This window comes from Cryptomeria japonica, chromosome 3 (assembly GCF_030272615.1).
Source record: "Cryptomeria japonica chromosome 3, Sugi_1.0, whole genome shotgun sequence".
NCBI lineage: Eukaryota > Viridiplantae > Streptophyta > Pinopsida > Cupressales > Cupressaceae > Cryptomeria > Cryptomeria japonica.
In genome coordinates this window covers 192,926,542-192,940,180 of record NC_081407.1, presented here as the reverse complement: position 1 = coordinate 192,940,180, position 13,639 = coordinate 192,926,542, and positions in this window count along the sequence as shown.

Genomic DNA, 13,639 nt, shown 5'->3' with positions numbered 1-13,639 from the left:
AACAAGGTCACTTCTAACAAGGTGAAGATCCTAACAGATCTGAGGGAAATCCCTTAACCGGGTCACATCTAGCAATGTGTTTGTAATCTTTAACAGGATTTGCTTTTAACCAAGCATACTCTAGAAGAGTATATTTCTTAGTGGGTCCGAAATCCCACAGTGGTTTTTCCTTGTTTGGGTTTCCACGTTAAATCTGGTGTTATGAGGTTTATGATGTTCATATGATTTTGAGTTTGCATGTTTAACAGTTTTGGTTATATTACTGAAATATATGTTATCGATGTTGAATCTGATGTTTTTATGGAAGATTAAGTTTGTATGATTCACCCCCCCCTCTCATCTTGTTGGCTATTGGATCTGTACTTATATTAAGTATCAGAACTATCAATTGGTATCAGAGCTTTGGACTCCGGAAGGAAAGTTTAAAGGCACTTGAGTTAAAGATCCAAAGATGTATAAGAGGGATGCACCAAAGCTGAACAAGTCAAGTTTCTCTACATGGCAGAAAAAGATGAAGCTACATCTATCAGGAGTTGGAGAATATGATGTATACTATTTGGAGAATGATTTTGTCACACCAAGCACCTATCCATTGACTATGGAAGAGATAAAGGCAAAGCAAGAACATATTCAAGCAATGATTGAAATAACATCTGCACTGACCGATTCAGAGTTTAATGATCTAGAAGGCTGCAATGATGCAAAGGCAATGTGAGATAAGCTCATAACAGTATATGGAGGAGATGAACATGTTCAAAGAGAAAAAGTAGATAGTCTAAGAAGACAACTTGAATCTATGAGGATGAATGAAGGTGAGAACATAACTCAGTACAGTACAAGACTAAAAGAGATTGTCAATCAAATCAAAGGAGCAGGTGGAACTATTGAAGAAAAGGATATAACAAGTAAGTTGTTAAAAACCCTTCTACCAGCTTATGCAATCCGAGTCTTTGCAATCAATGAATTGAGGTATGTACCTAATATGCCAGTTTCTTTAGATGCTACTACTGGTAAGCTACATGCATTTGAGTTAAGTAATTTTGATAACAGTGGATCTTCGGTAAATAAAGTTGAATTTGCATTTAGTTCTTTTCATCTTGATGAATCTAATGATTTCAATGAAAGAAAGTATAAGTACTCTGAAGGAGATCACAGTGGAGCAAGTGAAAGATTTCGTAAGAACATGGAGGCAGTACACAAATTATATGAGGAAATCAGAAAGCAAAAATAGTTTGAAGCACTATTAGCCAAAAGGTTACTGAGAGGCAAAGGTAAGTATAAAGGAAAACTACCTTTGAAATGTTTCAATTTTGATAAAATAGGACATATGGCTTCTAACTGTCCTGACAAAGATTCTACTGAAAAGAGAGATAACCAAGATGATAGATAGAAAGATAATCATTACAGAGGACACCGAGACTTCAGAAGAAGAGATAGAAAGACATGCCTAATAGCTGATGAGGAATCCAATGATGATAAATCAGATGAGACTGATATAGAGGAAGTAGTTTATGTGGCTATCAAGCATGGATTAGATGAAGAGAGGTATGAAGAAAAAGCCCTAATATCTCACATAAACACTAATGATTCTTGGATTATAGATAGTGGATGCTCACATCATATGACAAGAGATAAACACAAGTTTGTTATATTAGAAGATTATGATGGAGGCTATGTTAGATTTGGTAATGATGCACCATGTCCGGTGAGAGGTAAAGGATCTATAACACTTCTTGATAATGAAAGATGCAATGATGTTTATAGGGTTGAAGGTTTGAAATACAATTTGTTGAGTGTAGCACAGCTAAACAACACAGGTTACCGAATAGAATTTCAGAAGGGAATTGTCAAAGTTCATGACAAAAATGGAAAGTTAGCTGCTACCGAGACACAAACAAAAGGTAACACATTTCACCTTGACTCAACTTGGAATAAGTGTTTGCATGCAAAGTTAGATGATACCTGGTTATGGCATAAAAGGTTTTGTCATGTCAATTTTGATAATTTGATCAAAATAAGCAAGAAGCACAGAGTAAGAGGTCTACCGAGTCTTGAAAAACCTGAGAATGCTATGTGCCGAGGATGCCAGATGGGTAAGATGCCAAGATCAAGCTTTACAAGTAAGTCTTACACTTCTAAAGGAATTTTAGATCTAGTGCACATTGATCTTTGTGGTCCTATGAAAGTTCAAAGTTATTATGGTGATAAATATTTCATACTATTTGTGGATAACTATTCAAGGATGATGTCAGTAATGTTTTTAAAAGAAAAATCAGAAGCTTTTCAAATGTTTAAATGGTACAAGGAAAGAGTTGAAAATGAAGTAGGAAGACAACTGAAATGTCTTAGATCAGATAGAGGAGGAGAGTTCACATCTGATGAGTTCAACTTATTTTGCAATAATCATGGTATTAAAAGACAAGTCTCTGCACTGAGAACTCCACAGCAGAATGGAATAGCTGAGAGAAGAAATAGATCTATTGTGGATTGTTCTAGAACACTAATGATTGAAAAGAAGGTGCCACAAACATTTTGGAGAGAAGAAATAAGCACAGCAATTTACACCTTGAACCGAGCTCAATTGAAGAAAGGTACTTTGAAGACACCATATGAAATCTGGTATGATAAGAAACCTAATGTAAGTCATTTTAAAATCTTTGGAAGTAGATGCTATGTTCATAAAGATGATAGAAATGGAAAATTTGATCAAAAAAGTGAAGAAGGAACGTTTCTAAGTTACTCTTCTAGAAGCAAAGCATTTAAATGTCTGATCAAATCATCTAACAAAATAGTAGAAAGTTGAAATGTGAAAATTGATGAATTTGTAGAAAGAAATGATGAAGGAAATTCCAAGGAACCATAAGACTATGATGAATTTGTCTATGTTCAATCGAGAAGTCCTACCGAGAAGACTGTTGAAGAAAATGAAGAAATTTTCCAATTATTGAGTGATGAAGAAGATCATATAGAGCCTACCGAGCCTATATTAGCCAAGTATGTTAGAAGACATCATGCACCAAGTCAGATTATAGGAGATAAGGATGATCTAGTGATGACAAGGAACAAACTGAGACAGAACACATGTTTGATATCTGAATTTGAACTGAGAATAGTGAAAGAGGCATTTAACAGTGAAGATTGGATAAATGCTATGACAGAAGAGATTGATCAAATCAAGAAGAATGACACATGGACACTAATCACAAGACCGAAGGACAAAAATGTAATCAGTACAAAGTGGATTTTCAGAAACAAGCTAAATGAAAAAGGAGAGGTCATTCGAAACAAAGCAAGACTAGTTTGCAAAGGTTATGCTCAAGAAGAAGGAATTGATTATGGTGAAACTTTTGCACCTATTGCTAGACTTGAAGAAGTAAGAACATTGTTGGCCTAAGCTGCTTTCAAAAATTTCAAGATATATCAAATGGATGTCAATTCTGCATTTCTGAATGGAATATTAGAAGAAGAAGTTTTCATTGAACAACCTGAAGGATTTGTTGAAGACAAGAATAAAGATCAGGTATGTAAATTGAACAAAGCTTTATATGGTTTGAAACAAGCACCAAGAGCATGGTATGAAAGATTGCACTCTTATTTGATCAAGATTTGTTTTATAAGGACAAGTGAGAACAACATGATGTACATGAAGAATGATGAAAATGGAATACTAATCTCAGCCATATTTGTTGATGATATTATATTTTGTGGAAATGACTCTTTATGCAAGAACTTTGGAAATGAAATGAGTAAAGAATTTGAGATGTCATTAATCGGTGAGATAAATTATTTTATAGGTTTACAGATACTGCAAATGAAAAATGAGATTTTCATTACTCAATCCAAGTACATAAAGGAAATCTTGAAGAAATTTGGAATGGAGGATTCAAAACTAGTAAGTACTCCTATGACTACCAACTGAAAATTATCAAAAAATGATGAATCTGCATCTGTTGATGAGACACTTTACCGATCCATGATTGGAAAGCTACAATATGTTGTTCACAACAAACCAGATATAGCACATGCAGTAGGTATAGTTGCAAGATTCTCTGCAGATCCTAAGGAAACACACATGACAGTAATCAAAAGAATTTTTAGATACTTGAAAGGCACAGAGGATTATGGCTTAGTATATCAGAAAGGAAATGATTTTGATTTAAAAGTTTATACTGATGCTGATTGGGCAGGCAACATTGATGACATAAAAAGCACAAGTGGAGGAGCTTTCTTTTTAGGAGAAAGACTAGTGAGTTGGCTTAGCAATAAACAAGGATGTGTTTCATAGTCAACAGCAGAAGCTGAATACGTTGCTGCAGCATTGAATTGTACCAACATTGCATGGATCAAACAACTGTTGGAAGGTATAAATGAGAAAGTTACCAAGCCAATAACTATATTCTCTGACAATACTAGTGCCATTAATATTTCAAAGAATCCTGTTATGCACTCTAAGACAAAGCACATATCTATCAAATATCATTATCTTAGAGAAGAAGCTCAAGAGAAGAAAGTGGTATTGGAGTATGTTAGCACAATGGAACAAATAGTAGATATCTTCACCAAACCACTACCAAGGGACACTTTTGAATATCTTAGAAGTAAGTTAGGGGTCCTACCCCTATCTTCTACTCACTGACCGAGTTCGATGAAAGTATCAATTCGATGACTCTAATGAATATCTTTTGGGAGTTGATGCTGATTTATACACTTTAGGATGTTTTCTAAAGGTGTACAAGAAATACTACAGGGAACAGGAATTGAAGACAAATGCTCTGACCGAGACTCAGTTGATACACAATAGCAGGAAATAACTTCTTATAGAAAGTAATTATGTTTTAGTTCTTTACTTTTTGGCATTGTTGTCAAAGGGGGAGAAGACTAATATAAAGAGGAAGAAGACCTATCAGGGGAGAAGACTAAAAGAAAACTGAGCAGACTACAGATTGGAAAGAAGACTGAAAACAAGAGAAGTCTAATGTATGGGGGAGAGCATTTCAGCATTTCAGAATCACACCAATCCGAATCTTTTAACGTCAAATCAATTGGTTTTGCCATCAATGCCAAAGGGGGAGATTGTTGGCAATATTGCATTATAACAGACAATGAAAGATTGTTGGCATTTCATAAGGATATTGAGAAGGTTGTTGATGATTATGGATATAACTGATTAAAGATGTTTACTGTCTTGATATTATTATTTTGTCATCGATGTCAAGAAATTGATTTTCTAATTCAGTATGGTGTTGCCATATCTTGAGAAGTATGATATGAAGATTATAAAGATGTCGGTAAAAGACACAGGAAAGAATATGATGAATAAGGGGATGAATAAGGTATTCAATGGGCAACTAGTACCGAGTTAGACAATGATGAGATCATGATGTTTAGATTGTTTTAACATCATACATATGTTGTAAATATAAAGGTTAATACTATACTATGTTATCAAGCAAAGAACCTAGTCGGTAAACCCTAAGGAATCTAGTCGGTAAACCCTAAGGTTATCGCTATCGGTTAATGAAGGCAGAATGTCTACTGAGTGAAGTTTAGTATTCACCGAGTTGTAACTGAGCTATAACAGAATGCATTAAATATTTACATGCGTTATTTAATGAAGGAAGCTGATGAGCTGGAACTGATCAATGATTGGTGAGCCGTGAATGAAGTTTGTTAATGAATCTAAGGCAATGAAAAGTTGGCATGAAGATCTACAGCTCATATTGAACCGCAATACCCTGACACAACTTCCAAGACTAATATACAAGTTCCAAGGTGGGCTAAAATGTTTTCAGATCGAAAGATGCATTGAACCTAGACAAGATTGAAGATCTGATGGCTATGATTGATCATGGGAAATGTGATCAAGGAGATTAAGCGGTTACCTAATTGTTTATAAATAGGAAACTGTTGATAAACAATGCATGCAGGCAAGTGTATGCACAGGGATGCTACATAGTGATTACCGAGCATAGAAGCTTGAAGACCTATTTTGAATAACAGAGTATAGAAGCCCAGCAGATAGACAAGATTAGTTCTATGTCTAGATTGTATTGAACAAATAAGAATCTGCTTTAGCATTTTAGATGTGAAGTTGTAGATAGATTTTATTACTGTTATTTTGTGAAAGTGACAGAAAATCTCTTAACCGAGTGGACTTAACAATCTTATTTGTAAAACCCTCTAGCAAGGTGACTTTTTGATTGAGTGTTTGAAATCCTTTAAAAAGGTCACTTCTAACAAGGTGAAGATCCTAACAGATCTGAGGGAAATCCCTTAACTGGGTCACATTTAGCAATGTGTTTGTAATCTTTAATAGGATTTACTTTTAACCGAGCATACTCTAGAAGAGTATATTTCTTAGTGGGTCCAAAATCCCACAGTGGTTTTTCCCTATTTGGGTTTCCATGTTAAATCTGGTGTTATGAGGTTTATGAAGTTCATATGATTTTGAGTTTGCATGTTTAACAGTTTTGGTTATATTACTGAAATATATGTTATCGAGGTTGAATCTGATGTTTTTATGGAAGATTAAGTTTGTATGATTAACCCCCTCCCCTCTCATCTTGTTGGCTATTGGATCTGTACTTATATTAAGTATCAGAACTATCAGGATTGACTCATGGAAGCAATTTGTTGTTGTAAGGAAGACACAGTTTGAGCAAGATTATTGATGGTTGCTTCGGTAGAAGAATTCATGTTAGACATGGTTGATTGAGAAGGTGGTGTGATGCTATTGAAGGTATGGATTAAGAATAAGGTGGTGGGATATTATGATAAGTAGGCATAGGTGATGATTGAGTAGGAAATGGGACACTCAAAGGAGAAACAAAATTGTTGAATGAATTGCCCCCTTGTGTCACATTGATTGGTTGAGGAATAATAGGAATACTTATGGAAGACATAGGTAAATATGGAGGATTGTATGAAGAAGAGCAATTTCCCCCATGACCAATGGTTGTAGGAATGACCTTTTGAGTTGATGTAGCCATGATGTTTGAAGTGAGATTAGGAATACTAGTCATTGAAGTGGTCAAAGGAATAGAAGAATTGATTTGATTTGAAGGTTGTCAATAACCTAATTTCTCAGCACAACTCATGATAGGCATGACATTAGAATCAACAATAGCAATGCCATGCAATATATCAATTTCATTCTTATCACTTTGAATCATGTGTTTAATGCCTTCAATTAATGGAAGAGCTTCACTATTAGGGTATTCTTGGGACATCCATTGTTGAAAGTTATCAAATTGATTGTCCAATTTGGAAAGTTGATCTATGGAAACTCTAGTGACAACTTCTTCGTTTTCATCATGGCTTTCATCAATTGGATAGATAGGGATATGATTAGGATGAGAAGAATTAGCATTATCCTCATTGAAGAAGTCACCGAAATTATGCTCCATCTCTTCGGTAATTAAACCTTCGGAAGCCTTAATTATAATGCTTCTTCTAATGGAGATAGTGTAGGTAGGACTAATAGTGGTAAAATTCATGCACTAGAGGGAAGATTGAAATTTTGAATTTTGAACAAAGCTTACAAAACTGAGTAATCCAAAATTTGAGACAATAATGATTAAAAAATTTGAACTTTGTTAGAAGAAGAAAATGACACAATTTCCAAAATAATATATCAAAGGAAATTGGAATTTTAAAATTAGGGTCAAGGGGATACCACTTAATTTTAAAATTAGAATTTTTAAAATCAGGGTAGATTATAATCAACCTCTTAATTTTAAAAATTGTCTTGAGATTTAAAATGTTGAATTTTGGAGGTATTTTCAATGCTAGAGGGATAAAAAATCAACAAGATCAACGAATCTTCTGGATTTGGGCTATTAAATACAGTCATAACAGTCTCCCAAAATTTCGAGAAAAAAGTCGAGGACTGTGGTGGAAATGCACACAGTCCAGCCAACTTTTTTTTTTTAAATTAGGGATGAATTTTACGATGATTTAAAGATAATCCCAAAAATTTGGCAGATTTTACGATTTCTAGATAAGCGAAAATAAGGTTCAAATGTGAAGATAGGACCCTATTAGGGTTTTGAAGAAAAAGAGGAATTAAATTACAAATTTGAAAAGGGTCACACCTAATAGATAGGGACACCTTGGAGAATGTTTTAGAAATATGAGTTTGAATGAAATTGATTGAAATTTGCACAAAATCCAATTAAATTTGAAAATTAGGGTTGTATGGCCTAACCACTAAATTTTTAAAATTTTGAATTTTGAAAAAGGAGGGAAATTGAAAATTTGGATTGTAGGACAAAAGATAAGTCTGAAAACAGTCACAAATCTGAAAATTAAATGGAAATTCAATTCTTGCACATTTTCAAGATAATTTTTTAAAATTAGGGTTTTGACAATTAACCTCTTAATTTTGTGAATTTGATTTGTAAATTGAACAACGTAATGAAGAAATTGAATTTGACAAACAAAGCAATTTTCAAATCTAAGACAATAACAAGCAATTTTTGCAAAACACAAGTTCAATTTCAATTTTAAAAACTAGGGTTTTGAATGAATTAACCACAAAGTTTGCAGAAAAATTAAACTCATAAATGAAAAATATGCAATGATTTTTCAGAATAAAACATGTATGACGTCTAGTTCACCAAAATGTAATGTTGGGAAAAGGGTGAATGAATGATCTCTAGAGGAAATCTTTTCTTCCCTCCAAGGAGAGATGAAAGTTTCACTTCGGATTTCCCTTCAAACACTTTTCACGCATTACATTAGAAGAGGGGGGGAAATACACTAGATTCAACCTCTAGAAAAGGAGATTGAATTCTGAATGATGGTAAGTTAATCCCCTCTTTCGAGATTGAGATTTGGATTGATTGAATTGTATACTTATGACCAAGTTAAAAAGTGACAAAGATCTAATTATAACTTGAGATAGAAACATAGGATGAAGTTATACACCTATCCCCTATTCCTCTCTCTCCCTCTCTTCCTATCCCCTATTCTCTCTCTCTCTCTCTCTCTCTCTCTCTCTCTCTCCTTTTCCCAATCTCCCTCTCTCTCCCTCTCCTTTTCCCAATCTCCCTCTCTCTCCCTCTCCCTCTCCCCCTCTACTATTCCTAGTCTCTCTCTCTCTATCTCTCTCTCTCTCTCTCTCTCTCTCTCTCTCTCTCCCTCTCCCTCTCCCCCTCTCCCCCTCTCCTTTTCCCAATCTCCCTCTCTCTCCCTCTCTCTCTCCCCTTCTCCTTTTCCTAATCTCCCTCTCTCTCCCTCTCCATCCATCTCCCCCACCTCTCTCTCTCTCTCCCCACTTCTTTTTTGGTTCCTAGTTCTACATAACCTGTACAGGTTATGCAGAACTAAAGCCAAAACTTTTAGTTTTGCATAACCCTTATGTGTTATGAGAAATTGTGAATGTTCACATTAGGTTTCCATAACCCGTACGGGTTATGAGAAAATCTTAATATATTTTAGTCCCAATGGCCTAAACTAGCATTGCAAGTTGTTTGAAGGCCCCATTGTTGTTGCACATGATTTTTTAGGACAATACTAGTCAGGTTTTCATTTTTTTTGTGAATTTTTCTTTGAAATGATTGATTTGTCTCGTATAATGGATTGTTTTGAAGTTATTTTATCATTGTTACTTTAGATTATAACAAAATGATGATCATTTTTAATTTTTTTGCTTTGATCATGATTGATTTGTCTTGTATTTTGGTTTTTTTTAGGTTATTTTATCATTGTTACTTTAGATTATAACAAAATGATGATCATTTGTTGTTGTTTTTCTATTTGATTGTGGATTGTCATCATGATGTTAAGTGTAGGACAATGGGAAAGAACAAGAGAGGAACAAATGAACAAAGAGAGGCAGGAAAGGAAAGACAAAGGGAGTGTATGAGGAGATTACGTGAAGGTACGTCATCTAATGCACCTAATGAAAGTGATGAACATTCAACAATTGAAATTGATATGATGAATAAACCAAATCAAAATGATCAACATACACCAATTCAAATGCATATGATGAATGCACCTAATGAATGCAATGAACATACACCATTTGAAAATGATTCGATGAATGCACATGTTAATGAAATTGAAGAAGATATACCATTTGAATTTGATGTGATCAATGCACATAATGCATCTAATGAAAATGAAGAGCATGCACCAATCTTAACACCTCTTAGAATAATTTGTAGAAAACCAGAGTTCCTAATAGACATTGATGAAAATATTGTGAAGCCAATGCATGATAAAATTTATGAAAGAACTTGTAGAAGAATGGTTAGAAGAATTTGGAATAACTATTTTGAAAACTTAAATCAAAGTGGAAGATGGCAATTAGTTGTTGAAATGATTAAAAATCTGAAATTTAGAGAGACAATGAAAATTTTGGGGTTAAGAAAATCCAAAAATAAAAAAGTGAAAGAACCATTGTGAGAAATCTTTTTGATGCATACCAAGCCATTGGTTCAGAATCACACACTAAAGATGCTAATGTTATTCGTCGTGTCCTCACATCAACCATAATGAGAAAGGAAATGAAAAAATCTCATTTAATAAGCAAAACAAGCAAGTCATTAAGGATAAGTAGAACCACATTACACTATGCCTTAGAGAGGTGAGAAAAATTTGAGGATCCTAATAATAATTCTCTTTGGGCATTGTCGGGTAGACTCCCACGCAAGGACAATGTTGTTGTTGATGCACTAAGAATGTTAATTGAGAAATATTGGCATGACAACACAAGAGTTTCACCCAACCATAGAGATGTTGTTAGAAGGTGAATTGAAATTAAAGATCGTGAGCCACATCCAAAACACTATTTAGATATGACTCAAACACAATTTTATGAAAGGTTTCTTCAAAGCTTTCCTCAGATTAAAATTAGTCAAATATTTTTTGAGATGAAAAAACCATTTTATGTTAAGATTAATCGTGCATGTACTACATGTTGTTGTAGGATCCATGTTGAATTTTCCATGCATTATGATATTTATCACTATATATGTTTTACTTTACACACTAATGATGTTTTGCAAGAATGTAGTCTACAAGCACCTCCTAAGTCACTGAGAGAATTTATTTCAAGTGTACTATGTAGATGAGATGACAGGTGCATTTACTATAAGATAATGTGTTTGAGAGGTTTTTGTCCTACATGTGGTGGTTTGTGACAATTGCATAGATGCCTACATCTAGATGGCACACATGAAATTGGTAAGGAACTAGTTTCTATTGGAAAATACAAGTCAGTCACATATGGTGTTAAAGATGGAAAATAATTAAAGAGGTGTGAGTTAGTGAAAAGGGATATATGCATAGCTGATTTTATGAAGATGTTTCAATAGAAAATAGTGTATGAGTACATAGGTCACACACATAGAGCTAGGTGGTTAGATGAGCAATTGAATTTGTGTAAGGACACTTTCCCCTTGGACACTATTGTCTCTGTTGTTGATTTTGCTGAGAACTATACACTAAATCTGCAAAATGAAGTACAATCTATGTATTACCACTCTACATAAGTTACAATTTTTGTACACATAGCATTCATGCATGCACATGATAGCACCTAGGAGGACATAAAGGTTATAAGAGAATATCACTTCTATATTAGCGATGATTGTACTCATTCCTCAGAGTTTGTGCAAGGATGCTTTACAGTCTTCTATGATAGTTTAAGGAAAAGAGATATAAGATACAACCAACACTTAATATGGTCAGACAATCACACCGCACAATTCAAGAATACAAGGATGTTCTACTGGTTGACTAGGATGCATGTGACCAGTGGTGTGCAATATTTTTGGAATTTCACTGAGGCGGGGCATGGAAAGGGAGAGCATGATGGTGCAGAAGCATGTGTGAAAAGAGTTCTTACCAAAGAGGAATTGAAGTATGAAGGTGGTGTAATGTTAATAGATGTAGAAACAATTGTGCAATGGTGTAACTCTAGGATGGGACCAGGTAATGCAGGTAAGTCTATGGTTTCTAGATATTTATGGTTAATACGTGAATCTAACATTGAAAAATATCTATATTGTTGTACACTTGCAGGTTCAAGTGACATGCATTCATTTAGAAGTTCAAATACAACATCACTAGTTATTTATACTAGATAGATTGCATGATTTTTCTCTTCATGTATGCATTTTGTGTGGGATGAATGTGAATCAAAAGAGTGGGTTGACCAATGGTCTTGTAGACCTTTGCAAACCCTAGATACAATCAACTTCCTAGAGCACTACAAATGAACCAGATTGAAGCATTAGTGGATTTTGACCATGTATCAGATATAGTTGAACTAGGTAAAGGGTTACAATTTGTTACTTGGTTAGAAACAATTTTAAGCTCAATTTATTAGTATTAACTTATATCCTTCTATTAAATGCAGGTCATGTATATGTAGTTATTGTGGATGAGAACAACGAAGAAGGAACATATTATTTTTTGTGTCTTTGTATTGAGGCCAAAAAGAAATTGACTTCTACAGTGGTTGATGGAGAGGGTATTGAGTACCCAATAGGATCCATTGTTGTGGCAGGGACATGGCTTAGAAGGTACCGTTGTTGTGTCGAGTTGTATTGAGACCTTAAAAACTTATTTATTTATCAATCATTGTATTGATTTTGGCATTAACTTATCCTTCTATAAAATACAGGTACCCTATAAAAAATTTCTAATGCCTGGTTGTTTGAGGACTTTGAGACACATAGACATATTCTTCATTACTCAAACCTTCTTGTTGCAACATATATTCATTTGATTAAATATCATGGTAGACCTCTTAACAAGGGTTTGTGGAAAGTTCGTGAATCTGACCACGAGGCAATACTTGAGACACTAAGGGTTAGATCTGATCCAGAAGGTTCACCTGATTGATTTTGGGCCATCTAGAAGAATAATTCCACAATATGGTAGAATAATTTTGACAATTTTGTATATATCTTTTGCGAATCGTTGTAAATTCGCTTTTTTGGATGTGCTCTACATGCATATGAGCTTTAATATACATATGAGTTGTAATGTGCATATGTACATGCCAAATTTTGTATCTAAAAACATCAATGAGTTGTAATGTGCATATCTAGATGCTAAATTTTGTATAAAAAAACAACAATGAGTTGTAATGTGCATATCTAGATGCTAAATTTTGTATAAAAAAACAACGAGTTGTAATTTGCATATTTAGATGCAAAATTTTGTATATATAAAAGTGCCCATGGGGCTGATTTGCAAATTTTGAGAGCCCAAATTTGTACCATTTGATTATAAATACATTTGTAATAAATTTATACCATTTGATTATAAATACATTTGAAGGATTTTTGATGTATTGAAGGATGTTCAATAAGAAACTTATCATTTGCTGCACTTTTCTTGTGATTCTCATGTGTAATAGCCTGATCATAGGCTTAAATCTTGTTGATTCCTCTTTCATTTGGCTGGAAAACCGATTGAGAATGATTCACTAATGAGTTATCCTCCATTTGCAATTTGTTTCACTTGATTTGGTTGTATATTGAGGAAGTTCTAATATTTTTTGTCAAAACTATTATAACCCTGTCCTAAGGTAAACAATGAACAAGAAATGTAATATAAATTTTATATTTATGGTCTAATAAGCCCACCAATGGGAACAACACAACCCTGTAGGTTCGAA